The 14,221-nt window shown below is 39.3% G+C and overlaps 1 protein-coding gene across 1 annotated transcript in view; it reads right to left on the bottom strand.

Annotated features, from left to right (window-relative positions):
* The window catches only part of LOC126190686 (ras-related protein Rab-14), a 77,891-nt gene that overhangs the window by 33,501 nt on the left and 30,169 nt on the right, over nucleotides 1-14,221 (bottom strand). The gene's annotated exons all lie outside the window — the stretch shown is intronic.

Below are 14,221 nucleotides of genomic sequence, written 5' to 3'. Positions count from 1 at the left end.
ATGGGAGAAATACCTTCAAACTTCAAGAAGAATATAATAATTCCAATCTTAAAGAAAGCAGGTGTCAACAGGTGTGAAAATTATTGAACAATCAGTTTAATAAGTCATGGTTGCAAAATACTAACATGAGTACTTTACAGACGAATGGAAAAACTGGTAGAAACCAACATCTGGGAAGATCAGTTTGGAGTCCATAGAGACATTGGAACAGCGGGGCAATACTGTCCCTACGTCTAATCATAGAAGACAGATTAAAGAACGGCAAACCTACATTTCTAGCATTTGTAGACTTAGAGAAGCCTTTCGACAATGTTGACTGGAATACTCTCTTTCAAATTCTGAAGGTGGCAGGGAGCAAAAGGCTATTTACAATTTGCACAGAAACCAGATGCCAGTTGAGGGGCACTATAGGGAAACCGGGGTTGACAAGGGAGTGAGACTGGGTTGTAGCCTATCTCCGATGTTATTCAATCTGTGTATTGAGCAAGCAGTAAAGGAAACAAGAAAAATTTGGAGTGAGAATTAAAATCCATGGAGAAGAAACAAAAATTTGAGGTCTACTGATGACATTGTAATTCTGTCAGAGACAGCAGAGAACCTGGAAGAGCAGTTGAATGGAATGGACAGTGTCTTGAAAGGAGGAAGTAAGATGAACATCAACAAAAACAAAATGAGGATAATGGAATGTAGTCGCATTAAATCAGGTGATGCTGAGGGAATTAGATTAGTGAACGAGACACTTAAAATAGTAGATGAGTTTTGTTATTTGAGGAGCTAAATAACTGATGATGGCCGAAGTAGAGAGGATATAAAATCTAGACTGGCAATGGTAAGAAAAGCTTTTCTGAAGAAGAGAAATTTGTTAACATCGAGTATAGATTTAAGTGTAAAAGTCTTTTCTGACAGTATTTGCATGTAGTGAAGCCACATATGGAAGTGAAACATGGACGATAAACAGTCGAGACAAGAAGAGAATAGAAGCTTTTGAAATGTGGCGCTACAGAAGAAAGCTCAAGATTAGATGCGAAGATCATGTAACTAATGAGGTGCTGAATTGAATTGGAGAGATGAGTAATTTGTGGCACAACCTGACTGAAAGAAGGGACTGGTTGGTAGGACACGTTCTGAGGTGTCAAGTGATCAATTTAGTATTGGAGGGAAAAATCTTAAGAGGAAGACCACAAGACGAATACACTAAGCAGATTCAGGAGGATGTAGGTTGCAGTAGTTAGTCTGAGATGAAGCTTACACAGGATACAGAAGCATGGAGAGCTGTACCAAACCAATCTCTGGACCAAAGAACACAAGAGAGAAGAGAGAGAAGAGAGAGAGAGAGAGAGAGAGAGAGAGAGAGGTCTCTTTTTTTGAGGCTCTAATAATTTGAAGTAATCGCATTTGGAAAGTAATTTTTTGTGTTTTGTCTCAGCAAAATTTCTTCCCAATTGATCCCGTCAGTGACATTATCTTTCCAGCAGTATAGTTTTTCTTATGACGCTATACAGCAACTTAATGAAAATATAAAAAACAAAGTAAGTAGCTTGAAGAAAACATGCTTAGGATCCTATAAGAGACCTCTTCTGGCTTTGTCCTCTGACACAGAAATCTGTCATTAGCTTGGGAAACAGTGGTACAGAAACTCTCCTGTGGCTGCTGTTGCACAGCTATTGGGCATGGCCCCTATGTCAAAGGGGATGATGATTTTCTCACATTAAAAGGAACCAGCATGGGTTAAGCCACCATGGACCATACCAACACATTTATACTATTTTACTATTAAACTAGCACATCAATAGACTGTATATTGCACATAATTCTCTATAACATGAAAACACTGCACTAAATGTCAGGAAGACTGCTATGAACTCCTCCACAATGTGACAGTAGTGTAGAACCTGCAGGCTATTTATATAATGTGGGCTCCAGCTATTTTGCTACAGTTTTACTGTCATGACATCCTCTGCCTTGGTAATGCACTGTTACAGTGTGAAGTTTATAACCAGTTTGATTCTATACTTATAGCAGAAAAACTGACTGAACTATGTCACAATGAGTCGTGACAAGACATGTGCCACCCCCCCCCCCTTTCCTAGTCATCAAATCTTTTTATTTTGCCTCCCAAGAGAGTACTAAACACCTATAGAACATAATAAAATATATCAGATTTACATGAACTACCAGCTGAATATGGGCACTTCCAATGCACCTGCACCTTCTCGTTCTTTTTAAGGTCTTTATACACTCGCGTTGCAAAACTAAATATAATTTTTTGGTGGTTTAGTCCGTGAAACCAGTTTGTAAGAGTTTGCAGAGGACTTTTTTTTTGTTTTTGTAAAAGTGTGGCAGTTTTAGAAAAATTGTCAGCCTTGCCCTAAATTTGTAAACTACTGGGAAGCTGTAGGAGAATGAAATATGTTCTACAACCTTATATTGGCATGTTATTACATGTCTGGTTTCAGGTGTATCCTGCAATTACTTCCAGAGATATAGAAAGCTAAATTTCAATTTTTTTCCGAGCATATTTTTTCAGCCGCCATTGTTCAAATTACAGCTGCAAAAAAAATATTTTTTTGAAAGTTGTTTGAAATTTGATAACTGACTAACTTTTCAGAATTGGTTTCAAAAATGCAATCCATTTTTTCTATCACGTCAGGTTTTCTCACAAAAAAGGGAGTATTTTTGGGTATAACAACAAAATTTAAGCAATTTTATCACATTTTTTCCAACATTATAAAATTTAATTTAATTTAAAAATCATGTTCTAAACTACATTTCCAGTACACTTCCATTTCTCTGTGAGCTCTTAAGTCCTTATAACAACACTTTCACTTTCTGTCAAAGCTCCTTTGATTGGTTTTCCAGCTGTGGACTCGTTGAGGATCATCTCTCTTTATCATTTGGCAGTAGTCCACTATCATGTTGACATTCCATCTTCCTTGATATCTTCTTTCCATTTCTTTGATGTCTAGGTGGAATCTTTCATCCTGCTCTTCACTTACACACCGAGGTTTGCACGGAAGTAGTCAAGATGTGAGTGGAGAAAATGAACTTTAATGTTCATGTTACAGTCTAGCTTCTTAAAGTTGTCAAGCATGTCTGCAACGATTGTCTTTTAGTTTGGATCTCTTGTTTCCTAGGAAACTGGTAACAACTAATTTAAAAGATGTCCATGATGCCTTTTATTTTGTTTCCAGTTTGTACACAAAGTTGGGATCTGTCATTGGTTTTCTGTCTGATACAACAAAGACTCCTTCCTTTAGCTTTGCCTCAGATAAACCAGGAAACTGTCCTTTTAGCAATACCTTAAATTCTTTCATCAGCCCCAACTTAATGTGAAGTGGTGGAAGTTAACCCCTTTTTGGGATCTACAAGGCTTTTCCTCTCAACGTTTTTAACCCCTAACTGTAAGGTTTTTCTCAAGGGCCAAGCTTTTTTTATGTGGTGTTGCTTTCTGTCTCTACTGTCCCATTCACAGAGAAAGCAAGGCAACTTTGTGTAGCCACTTTGTTGACCAAGCAGCATTGAAATCACTTAAATCACCACATAGTGTCCATTTGTGGTCTGAATCAGAGTTTGCTTAAAACCAGTTCAAGGTTTTCTTAACATTCTTTTAAGTGAACCGAGTGTCTAACTGGTATAGAAGCATACTTACTGCCATTGTGCAGAATACTGCTTTAAGGCTTCTTTTTAAAGAATCAATAAATTTTGAAATGTGGCATAAGTCCAGGAATATCACTGCAAAACAGCAGGTCACCTTCTTGAGAGAGGAAAGATACAAACTCCTGTTCCCTCAATCGATACCAAGAAAAGGATGTACCCGAAGCCAACATTGTTTATCTTTGAATCTGGATCCTAAAACCTCTGCCTATTCTTTAGAAAGGCCTAGGTCTTTAACTAAATCGTTCGATTCATATTGTGAGAATGGAATGGGATCAGTTGTGCCAGGATTGTAGCAATCTCTGTCTTCTTCACTATCACCTTGCTGAGCAAATGGCTCGTGATCATCTATATGATCCAAAGAATCTGGAAGAGAGGGTATTGGTACTTCAGCTCCATGAGGAACAGGGCGAATGGCTGAATGAATGTTAGGGTAAGAAATATCCTTTTTGTTTTTCAAATTGAAACCTCGTACGCTGCAAGAACAAAAATAGCAATCATCACTATGATTTTTGGGCTCATTCCAAACCACTGGTATTAGAAAACGTAAGGACAGCTTTTTATGTTTAAATCATTGCCTCAGTTCTTCAACACACACTGAACGAACTTTGTGTGGGGCCCACGGCTTATCTTGATCGCCTAACTTTATACCAAAATAGGCCGAAATGTTTCTTCGTTGCTTTTTAACAGTATAGTTACCGCGAATGTAGCAGAAGCAATCTGGCGAGTTTATACATCCTCTGGTAGCCATTGTCCATAAAACAACTTCACAACTCAAAAGTCACTACTTTAAAGCACTAGCAACAACACGTGAACAGCACAGAGTGAAGAGGTACTGTGAAGGACAATAGCAGAAGCTCACTGATGGCGGGGGAAGGGGCAGTGCGACAGACAGGCACCGACAAGAAAATACTGCTGGTTTCTCCTAATTACTCTTTATTTTACGTATATCTAGTATAAAAATGGCTAAATAACAGTTTATGGAGATCCTAAAAACCAAAATCGAACTCACTAGACTGCTGAAATATCAAAAAAACTAGACAAGCAGTTTGTGAAATAACTTCATGTGATGGAATTTTTTCACTTCCCAAAATCAGTGTTGAAAATGCTATAAAAATAACTTAATAAATTTGAAACAATTTTTATGTCACAGACCTGTGTTATTGGTGTGCAAACCAAGCAGGGAATATTTTTTTAGTAATTCGCTTGAGACAGTACAAAATTTGTAAAAGATGACCTAGTTTTGTTTCCTTCAAGAAAATATTACTGGAGATATTAGGTTTCCAAGCAATCGGAACTCATGAGTGCACTGTTGATAGCTGTGCAACGGGTCACACAAATGACTGTATCTCCAGAAATATTGAATAGTGAAACTTCACCAGTGTTCATTGGGAACACGTGCGATTGTTCATACGAAATTTCATTGAAATCCGTGATGGCCATGTGGGAACCTTTACACCACTGTTGTTTAAGTGCTAAAACATGCGGAAAGGACCGCTTAACTGTTAACATTTAGTGTACACCATTTGCATGACCCTTGGAAACACTGTTCACCTACTTCACAGACACACCAAGGACATTATATGCAGTTAGGGGAGTGTTCCAACATGAATGTTGAAAATGATATATAAATTCTAAGGAGAAATACAAGTTCTTCATCCTTCCGTATTAGTTTCTGTATTCCCATATTACTGATTCTTTTCCTCCAGAGACACTGGACTCTCATTCGGGAGGACGACGGTTCAATCCTGCGTCCGACCATTTTGATTTAGGTTTTCCTTGATTTCCCTAAATCGCTCCAGGCAAATGCCGGGATGGTTCCTTTGAAAGGGCACGGCCGACTTCCTCCACCATCCTTCCCTAATCGGATGAGACCGATGACCTCGCTGTTTGGTCTCTTCCCCCAAAAAACTCAACCCCCTCCAGAGAATTGTGTGATGCAGAAGCAGACTGGACATCTTTGTTTTCATCATCTTTACTCCAACTATTAATTTTTAGAACTGGTAGTGAAACAATGTTATCTAGTATATTAATAATTTTTAAAGCTACATTTGTCAGTTACCACTATAATAAAAAAAGTAATTAAGTACAGTGCTGTTAAGGTAGCAAAAACTTCTAAAAAATATGTGTTTTACACGAATAAAAAATCCAATACTTACAATTTTAACTGCTTTACAGATATGCCTAGTCAAACTGAAGTAACAATATTTGTTGCACATATTATTCAACAATTTTATGGCATTACTGGCCTACCTTAATTTTTGCAATCTAACATTGTTAATGAGCAAGAAGTTTTCTGCACTCAGTTTTTAATGTTACTGTCTGAACCGAATGTACACAGAAAAAATTCAATTTGAGATTAAAGCTTTTTAACATGAAGATATGAGTTACAGAAAGTTCTTTGCATATTTTCCCGCAATTTGCTTGACATTATTTGTAAAGACGACCTTCATAAGAAGGACGATAATCTCTTGGAATAACTGACTAAAGAGATGTTAAGTCATGATACTTTCACACAGAAATTGCAACTGGCCCAGTGTCAGATTTTTTATTTTCCCAATGACTACACTCGGGTGTGTTGGGTGTAATTTCCAATCCTCTTCAAAATACCTCAGAGACAGTATGTCTAAGAACATGAATGTCCTACTGCATCCCCAGACAAAATGATTTGTAGTACAGGACTTAAGTCTTTAAGTAATGTGATACATACTTTGCTTTCCACTGGCCCTGTGTTTGCCACATCTTGGTTCCTGAATAATGTTAACATAATTAAGAGTGTAATAGAGCAACCTGTTTCTTTTCCTGTGTTCAGTTGCGTTTCATTTGGGTTTGTGTCCATAGCAAATAGTTTTGAATGATTGTTGTACCACTTTCTTTACTGTAATGTTTTAACACATTTGAGGAACGTACATTTTGGTTCTAAGCACAACCACTTATCACTATAAAAATATTTTAGTTTTGCTGTTGTCAGTCTATTGTTCTGGATCTAAAAACTTGAAAACTAATGTCACAAACACATTAGCATCTAGTCCTAGTCCTTTTCCTTTCTGCTAAATATAACCTACCATTGCAACATCCTCTACATTACACATAGCGAAATTTTAACATGCTAGGTTCTATTTAAAATAAAGACAACTGGACTGGGTTACAGGACTAACTGCACTGCTTGTACATCCATCATAAACACACAGCAATTTCCTGCTTCAGTTTCTTTTTTATTATTACACTTATCCTGTCTTGCTTCTTGTTTTCATCTAGTGAGCATCGCCCTGACGCACTGAAGTATTATACAGGGTGATTAAAAAAGAATACCACAACTTTAAAAATGTGTATTTAATGAAAGAAACATAATATAACTTTCTGTTATACATCATTACAAAGATTATTTAAAAAGGTTTTTTTTCACTCAAAAACAAGTTCAGAGATGTTCAATATGGCCCCCTCCAGACACTCGAGCAATATCAACCCGATACTCCAACTCGTTCCACACTCTCTGTAGCATATCAGGCGTAACAGTTTGGATAGCTGCTGTTATTTCTCGTTTCAAATCATCAATGGTGGCAGGGAGAGGTGGCCGAAACACCATATCCTTAACATACCCCCATAAGAAAAAATCGCAGGGGGTAAGACCAGGAATTCTTGGAGGCCAGTGATGAAGTGCTCTGTCACAGGCTGCCTGGCGGCCGATCCATCGCCTCGGGTAGTTGACGTTCAGGTAGTTACAGACAGATAAGTGCCATTGTGGTGGCGCTCCATCCTACTGAAATATGAATTGTTGTGCTTCTTGTTCGAGCTGAGGGAACAGCCAATTCTCTAACATCTCCAGATACTGTAGTCCAGTTACAGTAGCACCTTCGAAGAAAAAGGGACCAAAAACTTTATTGGCTGAAATGGCACAGAAAACGTTCACCTTAGGCGAGTCACGTGAGTTGTTTCCTGCAGATTCTCAGTGCCCCATATACAGACATTGTGACGGTTGACTTTCCCGTTACTGTGGAAAGATTCATCTGTTTCCATTTGAGCAAGGATAAAATCACAGAAATCGATTCTTTTAATCTTATCAGCTGCAGACAGTGCTTGAACCAATTTCAGACGATAAGGTTTCATAACTAACCTTTTTCGTAGGACTCTCCATACAGTTGATTGTGGAATTTGCAGCTCTCTGCTAGCTCTGCGAGTCGATTTTCCTGGGCTGCGAACAAATGCTTGCTGGATGCGTGCTACATTTTCATCACTCGTTCTCGGCCGTCCAGAACTTTTCCCTTTGCACAAACACCCATTCTCTGTAAACTGTTTATACCAACATTTAATACACCACCTATCAGGAGGTTTAACACCATACTTCGTTCGAAATGAATGCTGAACAACTGTCGTTGATTCACTTCTGCCGTACTCAATAACACAAAAAGCTTTCTGTTGAGCGGTCGCCATCTTAGCATCAACTGACGCTGACGCCTAGTCAATAGTGCCTCAAGCGAACAAATGTACAACTAAATGAAACTTTATAGCTCCCTTAATTCGCCAACAGAGAGTGCTTAGCTCTGCCTTTTGTCGTTGCAGAGTTTTAAATTCCTAAAGTTGTGGTATTCTTTTTGAATCACCCTGTATAACTTGCAAGAAAAACAGATTATGTTAATGTGTCTTTTGAAAGAATAACGCAACATTTCTTTTATTTGTTTCTAAATGGATCTCTTCTTGCATTTAGTTCAACAATACTGTGAATGCATTCACAAAATAATTAAAAACAGAGCTCCAAACAAAGGTTGGAAGTAGATGCTTGACATTAATGTGATGGTAGCTTGTGAATTTTATCTTTATTCCCCTTTCTGTCTTGAAACAATTATTTATCTTTACCGTATTTACTCGAATCTAAGCCGCACATTTTTCTGGTTTTTGTAATCCAAAAAACCGCCTGCGGCTTAGAATCGAGTGCAAAGCAAGCGGAAGTTCTGAAAAATGTTGGTAGGTGCTGCCACAACTAACTTCTCCCGTCGAATATATGTAGCGCTATACAGGCATGCTTTGTGGGCACAAAGATAAATACTGGCGCCAAAACCTCTGCGTCAGTAAATAATTTTTTTTAAAAAAAGGGTGGAAGACGAGCTTTTTTTCTCCGCCCTGAGTTTCGACCACTGCATTTTCATACATTATCCAACGAAGTAAGTACAAATTCCGTATTGTTCATCTTCGAATGTAGCAGAATTTCAATGTACTACGAAAATCCGACTGGCAAGACTGGTGGGATGTTTGTCAATATGGCCAACTCTACGTTCTAAATTTTTTCCTACCTGTGAGAAGAGATGGTTGCTAATAGGAACCTGATGAAATGTGAATCACATGCAGTATTCTCTTCACCATAAGAAAGAATGCGGATATAAACATTTTGCCATGTATTCCTTTGTGTTTGCTGCTATCTCATTTAATTCCTGTCTGCCTAATAAACTACGAAACTAGAGTGAGACAACAGCAAACGCGGAAGAATGTACATATCCTGTCATGTTTATATTCGTATTATTCTTATACCTAATAGTGATACAGTCAGAAATGAAGCACGGCAAGATGACTAATTTCTGTGCAGAATTTGATGTACTAAAGAAGCGGCCGCAAAGATTTTCAAACGGAGAAAAATTTTCGCCTAACTCTCATTCAGAAGATGTTCTATCATACGCAGTCTATTATTTGGTTCTTGTTAAACATTATCAAAGAAAGCAGCAGTGTAAGTAACAACAAACAGCAGTCTTTTGCCATTGTTTTGCTAATGAGACGATTCCTCTCTCACACATTTTTTTTTAATTTATTGTAAGTGGCGGTAGGCGATCACAAAAGCAAGCCATGCCGCGAGCGGCGACAGGCCGTAAACACACACTATCAGAATGCGACAAACAATACGTGACATAGTACAGTAATCCATTTTCAGCTTAGAGTGACGTAGACATCTATAACAAAGAAAACGGCACTTATCAGATCAAAGCAAAATAAGCAATCGATTCAAACCAGACGAAGCAAGTGAAAAAGGAAGGGTACCCGTATAATTACGGACGGAGCGCCTGACGCATAGCAATGGCTACCTGGTGAAGCTTAACTGCTAAGCTTACGACTCGAACCAAACTACTGTAGCTGTATTATTCATTCGACCTAAATCGTGTCTTATATTACAATGGACCAACTTTGTTTCGATTTGGAGGTGCGGCGTAAAACTTTTCTCTTCCCTTGAATTTCGAGTCTCAAATTTCACGTGCGGCTTAGATTCGGGAAATTTTTTTTTCTTTTATTTCGAGTCTCATTTTTCAGGTGCGGCTTAGATTCGAGTAAATACGGTACTCTGTTTAATAAAACTGTTGTCTGACCATTCACCAACTCTTTAAAGTTTAAAGAAACATTTCTTTACACACACTTATATTATCTTTTAATTTTAACTCTCCTACTTTGTTTTCTGTTTAACTTCTTTCCTGTGAAATAGGGTATCAACATACACTTTCTGTTGTTCCTGTTCCCATTCCTATTTGACAAGACTATATTAAATACTTGACTACTGTTCTCCTCAGATATTGTAGGACACATTCTCGTTCTTTCTGCATCTACAATCATATCCCGCAAACTGGTGCATGGTGGAGGGTACCATGTACCCCGACTATTTGTTTTCTTTCCCATTCCACTTGCAAATGGAGTGGGGGGAAAAACTTCTGTCTCTTTGCCTCCATATGAGCCCCAATTTATCTTGTCTTCACAGTCCTCTGCAGCAGTAGAATCTTTCTGCAGTCAGCTGCAGCTACCTATTCTCTAAATTATATCACGAGTGTTGTGCAAAAAGATCATATTCCTCCTAGGAGTTCCCATTCGAGTCGTGAAGCACTTCAGTAACTGGCTTGTTGATTGAATTTACCAGTAATAAATCTAGTAGCATGGTTCTGAATTGCCTCAATATCTTCCTTTAATCGAATCTGGTGAGGTTCCCTAACATTCAAGGAGTACTCTAGAATAGGTCACACAAGTATTCTATACACAGTTTCCTTTGTAGATCACCCATGTTTTTGTAAAACTCTTCCAATAAACCAAAGTAGATTATTCGCCTCTCCTACTACCGCCCTTGTGTGCATCCATTTCATATCGCTTTGGGACGTTACTCCTAGATACACAATTGGAGCAACTATCGAACAGCATGCCACTAATGCTGTATTCTAACATTAGAGGATTGTTTCTCCTCATCATCTGCATTAACTTAGATTTTTCTACATTTACAGTCAACTGTAATTCATCACAACAAATAGAAATTAGGTCAAAGTCATCATGCATCATTCTATATGGCTACTGTTAATGATTCTAAGTTCTAAATTGTCCAGAATGTTACATGTACAAATATGATATACATGGTAAGAACTGTAAACTCACTGAGTTTGCATTGTGCCCACCAGTTGGCAAAAGGGCAACACAGAAAGATGATGATGATTATTATTGAAACAAACAGATGTGGCTAGAACCTCCAAAACTGTTCCACACTTACGCACTCAAATCAAGCACACAATCACTTCATCTGACATGCTCTAAACCAATGGAGAACAAGTAATAGTAGATATCCATAAGATTAAAATGAAAGGAGCTCAAAAAAAGGGCACAGGCAGATGTGACTACCTGACCACTTGCATAATAACGGATGAGCCAGTCATCCTGTTAATGCATTAAAACCATTGCCCAAAAATTTTGGGAAAAATGTTCGACAATGCTCTAAGCACATTCGTTCAAACATTACCTAAAATAGACGGTAAATCCAAGGGCAAATCTGATGTGGCCCGCTGGTTGGAAAATAAAACACAATCTAATAAAATGTGGTGCACTGTTATCTGCATGCCGCAAACCCAACACAGAATGGTCCTCTTGACAGAGAAGGAAGCCATGTGCCATACGGCTGTGGCCTATGGGAAGACTAGTAAGGAGGACCGCGCCCCGTCGACGTGGCTGGAAGGAGATATGCCACGGCCATATTGAGGGCTTTACTAGATGGAGCTTATTATCTGTCCTTTCCAGCTGCTCATCCTCCCATCAACGCAAGACTCTTGAGCTCAACACCGGTAGTTATAGGTTATAGTATGCAGGGGGGTGGCACAATGAAATACAAGAGGATCACGATGCACCTCCTTCACTGTTTGATCTACCCTTTCCTTTCCTGCAAGTCCCATATGCTCTGGTACTCAGCGGAAAGACACCATCCCCAGATGCCGTAGTTGGAAGAGGGCATCCTGGATATTCTGGACTAAAAACAGAAGCAGAAGTGCTATCTCTCCTGTACTGCACCAAATTTTAAATTATCCTGGGGGCTCTGCAGTAGCCAGGGTGACATGGTTAAAACCCTGGAGTTGAGGTCATACCTGCTCCACAGCAAGTGACTCCAACACGTCACACACTGATCCCAAATGGCATTGTGACTCACTGACGGGTGGAGAAAAGGTATTCCAGCATTGGACACGCAACAGTATTGTATGCGAGTGATGTTGGGACTGCAAGGAACTTACATGCCAGATGCACTATGAGGAATTGCCGCCAGATGGCGAGTGGTGGTTCACCAGCCTTAGCATGGAGACTGGTTATGGGACTGATCCTATAAGCACCCATGGCCATCTGATACCCTCATGGTGGAGTGTGTCAATGATCTTCACATTAGAAAGCTTGCCTGCCCATACACTGTGAACCCTCAGTCCAGCCGGGAACTCACAAAAGCCTTATAAAACTGGAGCAGAAGTGCTCTGTATTCACCCCAAGAACTATGGTTTGGGCACTTTATGATGATCAGTGCCTTGAGGCTTCTGGCTTTCAGGTCTCTCAGGGGTGGCAATCAAGACAATTTGGAGTAAAAAATGAGGCCCAGAAACCTCATTGAGGCTCTGAAATGTAGGATGTGTCCCTCATACAGAGGGTAACACTTAAAATACTGCCCTGACAGACATCATTCTCCTGCTCAAAACGATCTGGCAGCATATCACCAAATCAGGTTGAAAACACCACTGAGACAGTGAACACCGTATGAAGACAGTGAGGTGGCCACAAAAGCCCCACTGATGCAGTTGTGCAAGAATACAGTGTCTCCAAGCAAGTACCACCGTACGCCTCACTGATATTTAAGAATATTCTAATACAGTGATGATTAAGTAGGAAAGCTGGCTGAAATACCCATCTCTATCAGGTTCAGGTTGTCGAAAGTGGACTGAAATCTCTCGAATCCACAAAAGACACACACCAGAGAATAGTTAACCATTTGTTGCAGTCTTTCCTACACAGCTCCTTTAGGCGATACTCCGGTAACTAGTGGGACATGTGCCGTCCTTTCATAGTTTGAGGAGGGTTACCAAAATCGGCTGTCTCAACAAGTTGGGGAAGTGACCTGACTGCCATGTGAGATTAATACATTCGAGAAGGATTTCCTTCGACACTGGTGGCAAGTGTCTAAGCATGCAGTACCATATTTGATTGTGACCGGGTGCAGAACCACGAGTCTCAGACAGTGGTATTCCAGCTCCCACATGGAGAAAGGGCAGATTTAAGACTCTTAGTTTTCACAAAATGCTCTGCCATCGTCTGAGCAAAGTCTTTGGGTGTTCTATGGAGACACCCCTGTTTCAGCACTGCTCCTATTGACTGACGACTGTGTTTACTGGAAATCCTCCAGATAGTTTCCCATACCTTTGTAGAACACGTGGAATGGTTGATTAAGTTCAGGAATATTTGCCATGACCTTTTCTTACTCTCCTTAATTATGCATCGAGCCTTGGTTTCTCGCGACTAAACGCCATGAGGTTGTCTGCTGTGGGCTGGTATTTAAACCGTCTAAGAGCTGCATGTCTGTCCCTGATTGCTGAATGGCACTCATCTGTCGCCTCCTGAGATGACTGGAGGACTTTGGGATGGAGAAGCCAGCAGCACGGTGGATCACTCGTGTTACGTGGTCAACTCATTCCTGGACATTGTTGCGGTATTCCAACACAGCCAGCTGGTTTAAGAACAACAAAGCAAGAAAAACGTTTTGCATGTTGGAATGTTGTGAAATGTTTATCTGTTGTAACCATACAGTATGCATTTGGAAGGAATGCCTTCTGACTTTATCCATACTTTAGAAAAAACAGCTTTGAAAACTGATTATTTCAAGTAGCTTCACACAGTCATTCAATGATACTTGCCCATATACTATAGTGTCATCAGCAAACAGTTGCAGACTGCTGCTAAGATACCCTTGTCTTTTGCAACAAATTTCAATGAGCATCACATTTTCCTTGGTTCTTTTGTTATTTTAGTTTATTCACTATTTCCTTACCCAAAGTACTTTTACATTAACCTTTCATTCAAAAAAATCATTATTTGTTTAATGAAAATAGCGTACTTCATTACTTGTGTACTTGCCATTTTTTGGATAGTTATTTAATCTTCTGCATACATTAAATAATCACTTTAACAATTAATAATGTATTGCATATTAATCAGTACTCTATAATGCTGTTAAATTACACACAGAATTTAACTTCCTGGGAGATTGAGACTGTGTTGGATCAGGACTTAAAGCTGGAACCTTTGGATTTTGCAT

Source organism: Schistocerca cancellata, chromosome 6 (genome assembly GCF_023864275.1).
Source record: "Schistocerca cancellata isolate TAMUIC-IGC-003103 chromosome 6, iqSchCanc2.1, whole genome shotgun sequence".
Classification (NCBI taxonomy): Eukaryota; Metazoa; Arthropoda; class Insecta; order Orthoptera; family Acrididae; genus Schistocerca; species Schistocerca cancellata.
Note: the sequence above shows the minus strand (reverse complement) of the source record. Positions and strands in the feature narration are given on the sequence as shown.